This window comes from Lissotriton helveticus, chromosome 2_1 (genome assembly GCF_964261635.1).
Source record: "Lissotriton helveticus chromosome 2_1, aLisHel1.1, whole genome shotgun sequence".
In the NCBI taxonomy this organism is placed as follows: Eukaryota; Metazoa; Chordata; class Amphibia; order Caudata; family Salamandridae; genus Lissotriton; species Lissotriton helveticus.
Genome location: NC_136059.1, coordinates 1,900,410,040 through 1,900,426,800, shown reverse-complemented (window position 1 = coordinate 1,900,426,800; position 16,761 = coordinate 1,900,410,040). Strand labels below are relative to the sequence as shown.

The following is a 16,761-nucleotide window of genomic DNA, read 5'->3' as shown; positions in this document are numbered from 1 at the left end:
CGCTTTAGTGCGCAGAAGCATACGGGGGACGCCTATTTAAGGCGAGTTGGCCCAGGGTTAGTCCCATTGACATCTACAAGCTGTTTAGCGCTTTGCGCGCACGCTGCTACAAGCAACTTTTAAAGCGACCTCGTTTTTTATTTCATTTGCTCTTTAGTTATTTTCCCTTGATTTTAATAATGCCCTCTTACCTGCATCCTAATTGTTGACCACCGCTATTGGAGCGGGTCCGGTTCCCGGGGTGGGCTCGGTTTGCGGCAGACATCTTGGAGTGGGGTAGTTGGTGTTTGTTTACTGGGCGCCATCTTCTAGGGAGCGCTTTAGTGCGCTTTAGTGCGCAGAAGCATACGGGGGACGCCTATTTAAGGCGAGTTGGCCCAGGGTTAGTCCCATTGACATCTACAAGCTGTTTAGCGCTTTGCGCGCACGCTGCTACAAGCAACTTTTAAAGCGACCTCGTTTTTTATTTCATTTGCTCTTTAGTTATTTTCCCTTGATTTTAATAATGCCCTCTTACCTGCATCCTAATTGTTGACCACCGCTATTGGAGCGGGTCCGGTTCCCGGGGTGGGCTCGGTTTGCGGCAGACATCTTGGAGTGGGGTAGTTGGTGTTTGTTTACTGGGCGCCATCTTCTAGGGAGCGCTTTAGTGCGCAGAAGCATACGGGGGACGCCTATTTAAAGCTCCCTGGGCAGCGCAGCGGGATCGCGCAGCGGGAACGCCTCTCGCTTAGCCTGAGTCGTGCCAGAGTCCTGCCCGTCTGCGCCCGTCCGGGCCTGACTGGGCTTAGGGACTCTGACTGACAGCTATGCCTTTATCAGCATTTCAGACTGTATCTATGACATCATATACGGGTGAGTTTTTACGATCACTATGCCCTCCTTCATACTCATCCTGTTCCCGTTGCACCTTACCGATGCATAACTTTCAATGTGGAGGTTGTAAATTTCGAACTGGTAAAATGTCTACTTGTAAGGCTATGAAACCGGTTCATACACGTGGTCGTAGAAGGACTAAGACACTTCCCACTAAACACTCTACCCTCCAGTTCTGGTCCATCAACTGCCGGTCCCTACCTAAACATAAATCAAATATTTTTGATTTTTTGGCTTCTGAGGAGCCTGATGCCTTGTTTCTAACGGAAACTTGGCTTCATGGTAGTTCCGGCCCGGATATCGCGTGTGCTGTCCCTAACAACTATGTTATACTGAGACTGGACAGAGAATCTGGAAATGGAGGAGGCATTGCAATAATCTTCAAGTCTTGCTATTTTTGCAAACTTGAAGCTTTCCCTCTTCCTGGTTGTGAGGCTGCGCTTTTTAAACTGGCGATCAACCCTCAATTTACTTTATCTGGCCTCTTAATTTACCGTCCTCCCGGTAACGCCCATACCTGGATATCCGTGCTCACCAACTCTATAGCTCCTCTATTGCTTAAAGCCTCAAACTTCACTATTCTTGGCGATTTAAATCTACATCTTGATGACACCTTGTGCGCCAATAGTAAGAGTTTCTTAAGTGATTTAGAGGTTCTGAGCCTGAGGTTGTGTAATTCAGGCCCCACCCATTCTGCAGGGCATCAATTGGATCCAATCCTTTCCAATCTTTCCTTTGATTGCTCACAGAATGCTCGTCCCTTGGATTGGACTGATCACATTGCAGTCCATTTCGCCCTATCTGATATCAAACTGCCTATCTTGAATAGACAGGGTAAGGGCGAATTAGTCCATAGATGGGGTAAATTGGATATCTTAAAATGTAACCAGTGTCTTTTTGATACTCGCCCCCTGAATGACGAAGCTCTTCTTAAAGACTTGAACTTGGCAGTTACATCCTGGCTTACGAACGCTGTAAACATTGTGCTTCCATCTACTCCGAGACTTTCTAAACTCCATCGATGTCCGGCCCCTTGGTTCTCGCCTGATTTAAAGGCTTTGAGAACTAATTGTAAAGCCTTGGAAAGAAAATGGAGGCGCACCTATTCTGCTTCTCGAAAGATCGTCTATAAAGAAGTATTGAAGGGATATCACTCGAGGTGTAAAGAGGCAAGAGCTACGTACACGTCAAAGATAGTGTCGCAAGCTCAGAATTGCCCTCACACTCTATTTACAGTGGTAAAAAAATTGACCGGCGCTGATGCTCTACCGACCCCTCCTGTCTTGGAAGAAGGCCAATGTAACTCCATTGCGGAATTTTTTATCACCAAAGTTGAGCGAATCAACAACTCTATGAGTGCTTCCAATATAGCAACTCAGTCTCAACTGGGATGCGTGACTACGATAGCACCCCTATCCCCAAGGGTAATGATTACTAACTGGCTCTTATTTGATGACGACTCGTTCCTTACCTGCTTGAACAATGTAAGGTCTGGTTCACCGCGTGACCCGGTGCCTGCAAAAATCTTAAAGTTGCTCGATCTGGAATGTCGGCGCCCCCTTATGAGACTCCTGAATGCCTCCTTGAGTGAGTCTTGTGTGCCACAGGACTGGAAGCATGCGATGGTGGTCCCGCTTCTGAAAAAGACTGGTGCGGATACATCAAATCTGTCCAATTTCAGACCTATCTCCTTGTTGCCTATCTTCTCAAAGATACTGGAGAGGCATGTTAATATGCAGCTTACTCTTTTCATTGAAAATCAGGGCTTCTTACATCCGTCTCAGTCCGGTTTCCGGGCTCACTATTCTACTGAGACTGCTCTACTAGGGGTGACGGAGAGACTACGGCACGGTGTCGATCGCGGTGAAACTTCTGCTCTCATCCTGTTGGACCTGAGCGCAGCGTTCGATACCGTGTCTCATTCCATCTTATTAAACTCTCTCCGCTCCCTTGGAATAGCTGGCCCTGCACTTGCTTGGTTTGCCTCCTTTTTAAGTGAGCGCACGTTCCAAGTTTTTTCCCAGAAAGCTGCATCTACGATTTGTCCATCGGCGTATGGTGTCCCTCAGGGGTCTATTCTCAGCCCGCTGCTATTTAATATTTACATCAAGCCTCTTGCTACCATCGCAGAGGAAGCCGGGCTGACTATTTTTTCATACGCCGATGATACGCAAATCGTTTTTTCCCTCTCCAGCATTGAAGATAATAATGTGTCTGGTCTGAAAACTGGTCTGTCACTTGTGGCTGAGTGGATGCAGAAGCATCTCCTCAAGCTTAACGGTGACAAAACCGAGATCATCATCTTAGGGAAGCAGAAGGACCTTTGGGGCCCACTGTATCAAACAAATTGAAGGTACCCCTGTAGTTTATGGCAGGGAGGGGGATCTTTACAGCAGAAAAAAGTTAAATGTCCCTGACTCTTAGAGTAGCACATTGGAAATAGCTAACTAGAACCTTGTAGACATGGTCTAGCTTTAGGGAGATAATTCTCTATTAGGCATATGCATCAACGGAAATACCTCCCGGTAAAACAGCGAATCGGAAAAACAGGCCGATACCGAACGCAAAACCATAAATTGCAATGCATCAAACCGAAAATCGGAAAAAAATAAAGAACCGCTAAATGGCCCCGCGGTAAATTACCGATTCGTTAAACAGACATTCGGAAATACCGAACCACAAAGCAATAGTTCGGAAATACCGAATAGGCAATAACGAATGGAAATGGTATGCATGAACAGTCGCTAATACCGGAAATCCCCAAATTCGCTATTTAGCATGAGCAAAATAAGGGGAATCACAATCAGGAGGTAAAGTTAACAGAAGGACAGAAAAAAAAAATAAAACCCCATCAGCAGGTGCTGACAATCAGTTACCCTTCATAAATGCCCTGGGAAACCCCACATGTACACCAAAATGGCTGCCCTGTACGTGCTTGCTAGGAGGTGGAGGATCAACGCCCAGGCCCAGCGCAGGAGGATGATACAGGACAGGATCTTCAGGGTTCGCATCACTTTGCTGGGGCAGACCGAGGAACAGGTGTACGCCAAGTACAGACTGAACCGTGCCATGATAATGCACCTAATAGCAGACCTGACACCCTTACTGCAGCACGAGACCCGTCGGACCAACGCCATACCTGCCCATGTGCAGGTGCTATGCTGCCTGCACCTGCTTGCATCTGGAAGCTTCCAGGGGGTAATAGCTGAGACAGGAGGCGTGTCGCAAAGTGCCTTATCACGCTTTTTCCACCGGTTCCTAGAGGCCATGCTGACATTTCTCAATCGCCACATCACCTTCCCCAGAACCCCCCAGCAGCTAACCCGCACCAAACGGGAATTCTACCAGGTGGCACAATTCCCCCATGTCATCGGGTGTGTCGACTGCACGCATGTCCCCATCTGTCCTCCATCAGCCACCGAATACATTTACCGCAACCGGAAATCGTATCATTCAATAAATGTTCAGGTGGTGTGCAATGCCAAGTTGATCATTACCGACATTGTAGCCCAATTTCCCGGGAGCACACATGACGCCTACATTTTCCGTCACTGTGGCCTCCACAGGCGCCTGATCAACGGAGAATTTGGAGAGGGACACCTACTAGGTACATATAGCTGCATCATCGTACTCCCCATCCACTCCTTCCCCACATGTATAATTCCATTAATGCTGATTACCATTCTCTCCCCATCCTGCAGGTGACAGCGCATACGCATTGCGTGAATATCTCCTCACGCCCTATCTCAACCCAGCTACCCCGCAAGAGCAGCGCTACAACAGGGCACACATCAGTACTAGGAATGTGGTTGAGCGAACATTCGGCATCCTGAAGAGCCGCTTCCGAATACTGCACAAGACTGGAGGTGCTTTGCAGTACGACCCAGTGACCTGCTGCCAGATAATTGCTGTGTGTGCCATCCTGCACAACATCGCCACGCGCAGGGGGATACACATAGAGGTGGAGGGAGAGGAAGAACTGCGTGCCCAGCAACCCCCCCCACAACACCAACAGGCACATGTGCCCAACACAGCTGAAGGGCAAAGGAGACGGGCATACATCACACGGAATCATTTCTGAGACAGGTAAGAGAGTGACTTGACAACAGGAACAGTTTTGCAAGGGTTTAATGGGCATGGACACCTGACTGGTGCAGAAAAACGTAACACAAACAAGCTGCTGCCGCAGCGAAAAAAACTAGCAATGTCCCTTCTCAGAACAGGTGGCGCGTGAGGCACTTTGGTCTGTCCATGGTTACCTCACCAAGGACAGTGTGACTATGCCACATGTTTACTTCCGTTTGCCGCGTACCCCCAGTCTCTTGTCCTGTGACTCCTCGGGTTGTACACGATGGGAGTCAGTGGCAGTTGCACTGCGGCCACTGCGCCTCCTCACGCTGGTGTCCGGCAGGGAGACGCTGCTGACACTGGAGGCTGCCTCACTCCCCTCTTCCGCCCCCAGACTGCTGACACTGGCTGACCCTGGCTGCAGTTGCTCCACTGCAGTGGTCACCCTCTCAAGGGCCTTTGCCACATCCCCACAAAAATGACCTAGATCCACTTGCAGGGACACGGACCTGCGTGACAGCACAGCCGTGCTGTTGCACAGCTTATTGATGGCCTTGTTTGTGGTATTCACTGCCAGCATGACCTGCCTGTGACGCCGGCGCTCACTCCTTTGGCCTGCGAGTATGGCACGTGTCAGTTCTTGCAGGCACAGCTTGATGTCTTTGTTGCCCGCAGATACGGCAGTGGTGTGCTCACGCACTGCGGCAGTCATGTTGCCTAGTTTGTTGCATAGTTGTGTCATGCTGAGTTTCATGGCACCCATGTGTCTCCCCTGCAGGCGCTGGACACGCAGCATCCGGGCCTCCACTACTCCGTACCCTCCGGACAGATCGACCGGTCTTGCAGCAGCCCGACCCGGGGACACAACCCTCTGCCTGATGCGCTGTCGGCCTGCAGTGTGGCTGGTTGGAGTGACGACAGCCTGGCGTGGAACATTTGGGTGTGATGAAGATTGATCTGACTCCATCACGGACAGGGCGGCAACATCTGCTCTGTGGCTCTGCGGAGTGGGCAGCACTGGTGGTGGTGGTGTCTTGGTCCGCGAGGGTGGTGGTGGTGGTGTCTTGGACTGGGAGGATGGTGGTGGTGGTGGTGGTGGTGGTGGTTGCCTCGGCCGGGAGGACGGTGGAGGTGTTGTCCGGCGTGGTGGTGAAGGGGAGGACATGACTTCAGCTCCCTCTGAGCACTCCGCTTCTGACAACACTGGCGTCTCTGAGATGACAAGGCGGCCACTGTCGTCTGAATCGATGGGGGATGCATCTGTGTGTGAAACAGTGCATAGTTAATATCATGGTATGGTATGTGACAATAGCTGTGGCATCTCACAATAAATTACTTTTGTTGACTGACATTTGACCCTTGGCAGCTGTATTCATCTCTGGACTCAGGCATGCACCCATTCATGTATTGACTACATCTCCCATGGTGCAACACAGTGGTGAGGGTGTGTGTGTAGGGCAACGCTACATGTGCACTGGGTCTGGCATGGGGGAGTGGGCAGGGACTACGTACACGCTGCATCGTTACGCTGGCATGCCTCTTACCTTGTCCTCCTTCCGCAGCACCTGAGGTGTCCAGACTTGTGACCCCCACAACAGCTTCACGTTCTATGGTGGCCTCCACTAGATCCTCCAGGTCAGTGTTAGGCGTCACGTTTGATGGTCCCCCTCCTGTGCCAGCAGCATCCCTGACCCTCTGCGCAATCTTCTCCTTGGCCCTCTTACGCAGGTCGTACCATCGTTTTTTTAGGTCGTCGATGCTGCGGTGGGTGACTCCACAGGCATTCACCTTGTCCATGATGCGCAGCCACATCTTCCTTTTTTCTGCCTCTGGCACCTTAAGCGACAACTTGCCAAATATGCGATCATGGTTGCTGCTCACACTCTGTATGAGGATTTCCAGCTCCTTATCTGAAAACTTTCGTTTTCGCTTTCGGGGTGTGTCCTTTCCATGCTGGGGGGCCTCCTTCTCCATCTTGTCCTGCTACCTTTTTCCTGCTTGCTTCTGGTTCAGTGTGGGACCTCAGCTCCTGAGCTCTGCCTCCTCCTCTGTGCAACTCCGGACACTGAATGCAGCGTGGGTGTCCTACTTCCTGGTTGTGATGTCATCAGCCTGCTTCCGAAGCGTCGCGTTATTTTCCCGTTTTCGGTATTACCGAATCCGCTATTACCGGATCCGGTAATACCGACTCGGTATTTCCGAATACGGTTTTTGTTACTCGCGCTGGCGTTTACTCGTTCTTTATTAGCGATTATTACCGACTCGGTAATTTTTACCGATTACTTTGATGCATCGCGGTTTGCATGTTCATATTACCGATTCGTTATTTTTCGGTATTACCGACTGGTATTTACGAACGTTGATGCATATGCCAGTATATCTTCATACGAAGGGCTAAAATACAACACTAGGCAAAGTGAACTGCTGAACCACAACTTACTTAAATTAAACACACAACTAAATATACTAGTCAGACAATTTTAGTCATGTTAAAAATGATCATAGAATGTATTATTTCCCTCCCAATTGGGTTACAATCTGAAAAAATATAACATACATATAATTAAAAACACCACCTGACGTGGTCATACAATGAGAATATCATAAAACAGTCAAAGTTACAAAAACAGTCGACGCAGCGTTTCGGTGCTTTGTTTTCCTTTTGACACCTTCTTCAGGACTTTAAAACATTTGACTCCAATATCTCTGTGTTTTTTTGAAATTGATTTGTTTCAAATGGTTGCTACACGTACTATAAGATGCTCAGGTGTTTCATGTATCCTTGACCTCTCATTGTCGAGATACGGTCTTCTAATTGCACGGAGGAGCCACCGTTGGTGGGGAAAGGGACTTCTTATAGTCTCTAAGTCTGTTTCTGATTTTGGCCAATTCGTTAATGGACACTATTCATAATAGTTTGATTACTTCTTGTCATTTGTCCACACGTTCTCCTTGTTGGATGAAAACCGGGATCTATCAATCTTGTGTTTGGATTTCGGCCTCCCTGCTCCTCCGTGTTATCGTCTTCCTGGAAATACCAGCACTATGGGCCCTACTCCTCTACCAGTCCAGGTGGTACGTAACCTGGGTTTTCTTATAGACGACAAACTGTCTATGAGGCAATAAGCCACTAAGGTGGCGGCCACCTGTTTTACTATCTTAAGATGGCTCCAAAAAATTCTCTGGATGTTGCCTCATGCCACCAGGAGAACCGTAGTCCAGGCGTTAGTAACATCTCGCCTGGACTACGGCAATGTTCTCTATCTTGTTGCGGACGTCACGACCGTTAAGAAATTACAGGTCGTACAAAATTCATCAGCTCGTCTTCTTTGTAATATCCCGAGGAGGTGTTCGGCCGCGCAGGCTCTTCGTGATCTCCACTGGCTCAAGATCTCGAGTCGAATCAAATTTAAAGCCTTATGTTATCTTTTTAAAATTAAACAGGGTTCTGCCCCACCATATCTTCAAAGTCTAGTCCAACCCTGTAGGCCTTGTCGTACTTTGAGATCATCAGCAAACTGTGACTACGTCATCCCTAGATTTAAGCTAGTGAGGATGGGCGGAAGATCATTTTCCCACCTTGGTCCTAAATACTGGAATGCCCTACCCGCTGCCTTGAAAACCGAGACTAATATGCTCTGTTTTCGAAAAAAACTAAAGACCCTACTATTTTAAATTACTTCCTGTATCTCTTGTAGCCAAATCCATCGTGTCTGATGTCAGCTTTCTTCTTTAGTCTGTCCCTTGCGCCGGGAAACCCACTGCGGGTAGCTGTTGCGCATTATAAATTCTAAATAAATAAAAGTTATAAAACCGGGAATTTTGTATGCCAGCCACCATTTTGTCAGGTGACACGGTGACTGGCAGGGTGTTTTTTTCCTGGTTGTTATTTAGGTGTAGTTGTGTAGTCTTAGGGCAGGAGTATTAAAGTGTAGCTGCAGGTTGTTTGCTAGTGCTATCACTTCCAATTAAGGCGACAGCGGGATTTTCCCAAGATGAACTAGCTAGTAGCACAAGTGATGCAGACCATATAATCAGCTGGATGCCTCGTTCTTCTGGTGCGAGGGGCACCACCTAATGGAGGTCGTCCTTGCAGAAAGGCGGTCGCGGGGTTGGCCTGTCGATCGAAGCACCGGACCCCCGTGCAGACAACCCGAGGACACGTGAAAGCGAGGAGCCTCTCTCGCAATAGGAGAGCGGCCCCGTGTAAGGGGCAGGCAAGCGTGGGTGCATCGGTTTCTCCAGCGTGAAGCAGGGGCAGATGGGAGCCAACATGGGCTGGCTAAGAACCCGGGGCCTTTCCCAACATTTGGCATGCACTCGGGAGGTCTCCAGTGAAGCAGAGGACTCCTTGCATGTTCATAGAAGGGGCGGGCCGCTGCGAACATGTACGCAGCCTCGCAGAAGGGGAAGGGGAAGAGGACTGTGGATGGGGAAAACAGTGAAGTCTCAGAGGAGACCGCAGAGTGCTCAGAGGCCCCTGATGTAGCAGGGAGGGAGGTGAGGGAGGGAGTATCAAGCCGGGGGTTGGGGGCTCTGAGACAAGAGTCGGACATGTTCTATGTAAGCCAACAAACGGTACTTGACTATGAGTATGAGTACATCTAAAGCGTAGAGGAAGTTGAGTTGAGGGATGAGGACAAAGTGCCCATTTGGTGGAAAAGTGGGGTGGTGGGGGGTTCTTCTAATAGCTCTGCCACTAGTGTTTTGCAGGAAAACAGCACGCAGCAACAGCATGAAGGTCAGAGCGGAACCTGGCGGCAAGAGAGGGCAGTGAAGCTGCCTGCTCCCGAAAGGGCGCTAACCTTGGCATCAGGTAATTTGTTGCATTGCAGTGTGTTCCCCTCTTGCATTGTATCTGTGGGAGTAGAGGTGAAAGAGCCTCAGGAGAGCAGGGAGGCCTGCCTCCGGAAGGGCTTATATGTAAAATATATGTTAGTGGGCACAGATGACAGTTTAGTGGAATGTACACTTTCAGGGGTAGAACAACAAGGCAGCTAAGAGCGAACGTCCATGGGGGAACCAGGCCAGGCGGCCAGCAAGGCAGTAAGTATTATCTTGGGGTTGGGATTGATAAGTGAGGGTCAACAAGCATCCAAACATTCATACAAACTGGAGAGCAAAGACGTAAAATACAAAAAGTTACCCTACATGCAGACGTCTGAACCACCAGGGTCCCACCTTATGCTCTCAACAAAAGAGATATGGAAGGGCGAATACGTTGAAATGTTGAAGCTACTACATACGGAGCATAGATCTCAGGAGGGTTCGAAAGAAGAAGAACTAGAGCCTTCTAAACAACAGAGAGTGCCGGTAAGCATTGAAAATTGGACGGCTGCTTTCCTTATTTACGCAAGCATTTATTGTGAACGGCACCCAGAGAGGTCCATAGCACTCTTCAGCTACATGGACATTATAAAGAAGGCCCATTTGAATTACAGAGGGTATGCCTGGGCACAATATGATGAGGAGTTCTGGGCCCGCATGGTGGTTGACCCAGAAACCCAGTGGCGGGAACTAGACATGGATCTCTGGCAGCATACAATGGGCTCGGCAAAGTTTGGCAATATGTTATTTATCGCTGGTGGGCTGCCAATCACCTATCAGCGGTCAGACATACTCTGGTCAACTGTTTTGGGGGAGGGTGGGCATCAGGGGCAGGGGAAAATGGGCACCAGCAGGGGTGTACGGGGGAACAACATGGGGGCAACAGGATGGACAGGGTAACACATACAATGGGGTGCAGGGGGGACAGTGACCTGCAGGAATGGCTCATATGCCTATTAAATTGGACATACTGAGCTGCTGCTGGAAGGTTTTAAATGGGGATTTCGGTTTAAATATGAGGGCCCGAAAACTGCAGCATTGGATGGCCAATTTGAAATCAGCTTCAGAACACAAAAAAATTGTAAGGGATAAGCTGAGAAAGGAGATTCGAGAAGGAAGGATGGCGGGCCATTCTACGAGTGGCCAATGGAACACTTAAGAGTGCCCGCAATTGGAGTAGTACCCAAAAAAGAGCAAGGCCAGTTCCGTCGTATATAGTCATCTCTCCTGTCAGTAAATGACTATATACCTGTGGAACAGGTTTCAGTCACATATTCCTCGGTGGACATGGCCTTAGCTTTGGTGACCAGAGTAGGACAGGGGGTGCTTATGGCGAAAAGCGACATTAAGTTGGCTCTCCGTTTGCTGCTGGTACACCCTGCTAATTTTCATCTGCTGGGTATACAGTTTGAAGGTAGCAGCTACGTTGATAAAGCATTGGTGATGGGCTGTTCGATCTCCTGTTCTCTTTTTGAGTGCTTCAGTTCGTTTCTTCAGTGGATGTTCACGTGGTACACTGGCAATGTGTACCACGTAACCTACTACTTAGATGATTTCTTTTTCTTAGGGAGGCCCAGTTCCTCAGACTGCCAGTGTGCCCTGGACAATTTCACGGAGCTCATGGCTGACATAGGCATGCCCTAAGCACCAAGGTCTTGCCTTTTTTGGGTATTGAGATTGATTCTCAGCATTAGTGGCCAGATTGCCGGAAGACAAAAAAACCAGAAAAAGCAACACCTTATGGACGAAATGCTAGGCAAGGCTAAAGTCATGGTGAAAGAGGTGCAGGTACTGTTGAGACACTTGAATTTTGCTTGCCGAGTGGTCCGTGCAAGTAGGACATTTTGTCATAGGTTGGGTATGTCACTGTCAGGTTTTACACTACCCCATCTCCACATCAGACTTTCAGTGGGTGTTAAAGAGGACTTATGTGGAGGTCATTCCTATGCTCCTTTAACAGGATCCCTATGGCAGCATTGGAAGGTGTAGAAGGGGATGCCCAGATTTTTTCTGACACCACAGGTGGTTCAGGTTTGGGCCTCATTTGGCAGAGGCATTGGTGCACAGAAGAATGGTTGCAGCAGTGGAAACAAGGGTGCCGCTGCATTGCGTTTCTGGAATTCTTCCCCCTAGTTGTAGCACGGGTGCTCTGGGGGGATGAGCTGTCTCACAAGAAGGTGTTTTCAAGGTGGACAATATGTCTGCAGTGCAGGTTGTCAATCAGCAGTCATCGAAGGATGTCCAGTTGTTGAAAGTACTTTGTCATTCAATGTGATACAAAAAGGCTGAGCTGTTCCTCAGAACAAGAAGGAATGTACTAGTCGTGCAGGTATGTGAGGATGTTGTAGAAACTCAATCAGAACTACAGTTGGGCATCCATAGTGTTGGATGTAATGCCCTCACACACCCTTGCGGGTGTCATGCTTCATCATCTGGGCTTGCTCCTCGTTGGGTCGGTGGTGCAATACACAACGGGCGACACCTCAAAGAGGGGCAGTTTGGCGGAGATCTTTTATCCAACTGCCGTATGATGAAGTGGGGGTGTGGGGCCAGAATAACGTAGACTTGGTCTGTGAGTTTAAAATAGGGCTAGGAGTACCAGGATCAGGTTTATTCTGGGGGTCCCCTGCTCTAATTAAAAAAGAAAAACTAACCAGTACTCGTTGGAATATTATGTTTCCTGTCTCAAGTCTAGGTTTAGTATGTGCTCTGGTTGGTTGACATGTTTCTCGCCTGTGTCTAGTGACTGGCGATTCTTCAGGACCCAGAATATCAAGAAAAATAACAAGAAAAATATTTTATTTTGAATTACTGTCTACGTTGCTGAGATCTGTTCTAGGATCTAATGTTCCGTGACTATTTAAACAAATAAAGTGAGTGTAGTACAATGTCTATACCTGTGTTGCGCGTCATCTACCTGGATGGGGAGAAAAGAAAGCAATGCAACAGGTATGAAACTCTTGACCAGGGTGACCTTGTACATTCCAAGTGTAGCGCTAATCGCATGTGAACTAAAACCAATGTGAAACAGCGTAGTGAGCATGCCTGTGTGGTGGCTCAGTCAAGCTCACACTCTATAAAACCATAATTAAAAAGCAGTAGCAGCCGTTATTCGAAGGTGGTTGTAACTGGAACACTCACCTAATGGTTAGAGAATCTAGGCAACAACAGTACCTGGCGATTTTTACATCGGATATAGACTTCCAGTCTCTTGGCTGAGTATAAGAAGGAACATGGGAAATCATGCTAGCTGTGGTCTTACGTTGGGTAGATTGTCTAAGGATCTTTGCTAGTATAACATGCATGTATCAGTGTGCATAACCAGTTAAAACTACTTAGTTTATTCAATAGATGAGTATAGTGTTGAAGGTTCCCCACACTGTGTCATTCAATGCCTACATCATGACATAATTTTTAGGGTTTGACACATGCAGAGTGTGGACAATGACAGAGCGGATGCAGTGGAAGAGATTCCATACACTGGCCACGGAAGCGGACAGAATCCGGACCCGAATGTCGCAGTAGCTTTGGTCTGTAGGAGAGAAAGGATGCTTCAGCTGGTAGTAGGTTCTATAGCGCCATTGGCACAGGTAGCTTACACTCAGGCTTGGGCTAAAGTTTTAGCCAGGGGAGCTAGGCCGAGACAGAAAAACTGGCTTAGGACAGAGGACGTAGTGCAATTCATGATGTCCCTCATAGGGAAAGGACAGGTGAGGGTGACTATTGCGGGAAAGTTGGCAGCTAAAGCATTCATGGGTAAACTCCTTTGAGGGTTCACTCGGTCAGCGGAAGCGAAAGGCAAGCAGATTTTGGAAAGCTGGGCTAGAGAGGCAGGGCATTAAGGTCGCAAGCGGAGGCCACTGATGTTAAAAATTATTGGGAAGGTGATGGGAGCCCATTCAGCAGTGTGTACATCGAATGACATGTTGGCAACATTTTCAACACTCATGTCATGGATGTTCTTTGGGGCCTTTAGAGTGTCAGAATTGCTGGGGGTACACGGGGAAAAGGGGTCACGCGGGAAGAAGTTTAGATATCATGAGGGCCTGCAAATATAGGTATAAGTATGTATGAGTTTAAGTGGTACGATAAAAGGGGAATGAGATAAGGGAACTCCATACTAGTTTGAACAAACTCGTGGTAGGGGTACTTTGCAGGGATATCCTGCTGATTCACTTAGGCGAAAAAAACTTGGTAGTACAAAAAGGTCTGTCACTGATCAAGTGTATGAAGGTAGATCTAAGGGAGATAGGTTCCTTGTGGGCCGGATACCATGTGATCTGGACAGAGTTCTTACTTAGGAGAGTGTGAAGGGGGGAAAAACAGTGGCTATATACAAGGCAAGGAAGAAACTGAATAAGGAGATGTGGGGGCATATTATCAAGCACAGAGATAAAATTATCGCTGTTTTAGTGGCAGAAAACTGCTGCTAAATCGGCGATAATGGGCTTGATAATACACCCTTGAGAATTCAAATAGAGGCCCTTGTTGACACCAGAACATGGGCTTCTATTGAAATTCTCAAGGGCATATTATCAAGCTCATTATCGCCACTCTAGCGGCAGTTTTCTGTGGTGATAATTTTAACTCCGTTTCTTGATAATATGCCCGTGGTTTCTCTGTAGGTGCTTAAGGATAGGTAGGTTAGAGCATTGAGACCTCCGATACGATGATCAGGAGTTTATTTTCGAAGTGATGGAGTTCATTTATCAATCATTGGCATGGAGCTCTACTTGTTACCAATTAAGGTGGTCCTGGAAAAGGTACTGTATGTTAGGTAGTCCTAGGACATACCACCTGAGTAGGGGAGGACAGAAAAAGGAAAGAACAAGCCAGAGATGCTCAGCACCCCACCTTTTTCTGGGTGGCGGTTGGCAGAGAAGTTGCTATGGTCTACCGAAGCTTACCGTTGTTGTCAGCGGCAGTTCAGGCTAGAAGGGAATGGGTAGGAAAAAACACGCCTAGTCAAGACAAGAAGGTTAAGCTTAGATAGGAAATTTAGAAGACTAAAGGGTTATTAGATGTAGGAAGGAGGAATGGAATTTTAGAGGTAGCAGTTATATTCAAACACCTATCTATTAATCAGATACTATGTTCATGTATGAAGTTGTTATGAAGGGGGTTGGGTGCCATAGAGTTGGGGGTGTACAGGAAAAGCGGGAGGTATGCTGTATCTTTGTATGGTGAGGTTGTAGTTTTGTAAGGCGAAGGCCCTTGTTTAATTGTGATATACACCTGTTTCAATAAATCGGCCTTTTTCACACACAAACTTGGTGTCTGTGGGATGTGCGGCTCCCCGCTTCCCCAAGGGGGATTTGGGAGAAGCTGTCCATAGGGAGGTCTGCCCCCGGGTAGTTTTGGCAAGCGGTACAGTCGGAAGACTGCTTGGGGGTTTGGGCTTTATTTGGGCTACTTTTGTAGCCCAAGGGTATACAACTGGGCATGTTATATGGCAGACACTATTTTGTAAGGTGATACTGTGGTTGGCGGGGTAACTTTTTCCCCTACACTCTTGCCCCTTTTTTCTGAGTTATCCTTGGTGTAAAAGGGCCCACTTTTTAAGTTGCTAAGTTGCTGGCAACTTTTATTGCTACGGGTGTTTAAAAGGGGTTCATGTTGTTGAGATAGGTTGTCACTTGAGGCAGGTGCACTGGCTTTTGGCAGGGAAGTTGCCATGGTTTACCAAAGTTTATCGTTGTTGTCAGCGGAAGTTCAGGCTGGATGGGGGAATGGGTAGGCAAGTTCACATCTAGTCGAGACAGGAAGTTTAAGCTTAGGTAGGACATTTAGTGGGCTAACAGATTAATAGATGTAGGAAAGAGGGAATGGATTTTAGAGATATCAGTTACATTCAAACACCCTAATGTTGATGTATTCATTTGTTATGAAGGGGGAGGGATACCTTACGGGTGGGGGTAAAGGTAGGTTGTATCTTTGTATAGTGAGGTTGTAGTTTTGTAAGGCAAAGGTCTAGTTTAATTGTGATGTGCACCTGTTTCAATAGAGCAGCCTTTTTCACACACTAACCTGGTGTCAGTGGTATGCGGTGTTCCCCTCTTCCCCAAATAAATAAGTCTTTAACACTTGCGAACTGAGCTCAGCCTTTTACCCCATGAACGCTAATCATTTGCTTTTGTCTTTAAATGCTCACCAAGATATGAGGAGGCAGATGATTTTCTCCCAGCGCCGAAGTTGCTGACACCACTGCAACGATGAGACGATTTCACAAAGGACGCCGACACACACCTGAAGCCGAGGATCCAAATGCACAGGTAAGTTTCAGATACAGCAAGTTGCGAGCCATCTTGAAAGCTTGAATTGCAAGAAACTTCCCCCTGGGTCACACGCGGCTTTATAGCCAACATGACTCCTACCTGCAAGACGCCTCGTCAGGGGTAGTAAGCGCTATATAAATGCAATTACAATACAATACAATAATCTGGGTTTCGTTTTTCTCATTCTCTTCACTCCCTCGTACAGCCTGTCCTTAATTTCTTTATACTCATTTTTCTTCTACACGTTGTTTCACTTTTTCTTTCTCACCTTTCAGGTGCAGTGTGGAAACCGCAGAACACTGAAACCCTATGCGACTAGAGGTGAGTATAGTGTCATCTGCTTATAGGTGCCATCCTTGGTTCTTGAAGTGAAGAAGTGCTTCACAACCCTTCCCTTCCAACTGCACTCCAAATAAGCTCATTCACAGGGCCTCCTATTATTGATAAGTAGAATGAACTTAAATCTAGCATTACAGTTTCTGCAGTGAAAGCTCTCATCCTTCCAAAGCAAGGTCCCATTCGTTCATTCCAGTATCCATAGCCTGGTCAAGGGCATACAAATTGTGAAGCAATGAGTTTGCTGAATAGGCTACGCAACTATTTCAGCCAGGTATATTAAATGTGTCTTCTTTTATCCCCAGGATCAAAAACACATACTGCATTGATATTTTGCTGAAGTGGTGCTTTTTTTTTTTTAAACTGTTTTTATTAAATC

At 47.6% G+C, this 16,761-nt stretch overlaps 1 long non-coding RNA gene across 2 annotated transcripts in view; it reads right to left on the bottom strand.

The window, feature by feature from the left end:
• Positions 1–16,761, bottom strand: part of LOC144818927 (uncharacterized) — a 340,420-nt gene that overhangs the window by 276,506 nt on the left and 47,153 nt on the right. For both annotated transcript variants that reach the window (XR_013607180.1, XR_013607179.1), the window contains exon 4: positions 15,923–16,017. This is a non-coding gene — a long non-coding RNA (uncharacterized LOC144818927). The remainder of the gene's footprint in view (positions 1–15,922; positions 16,018–16,761) is intronic.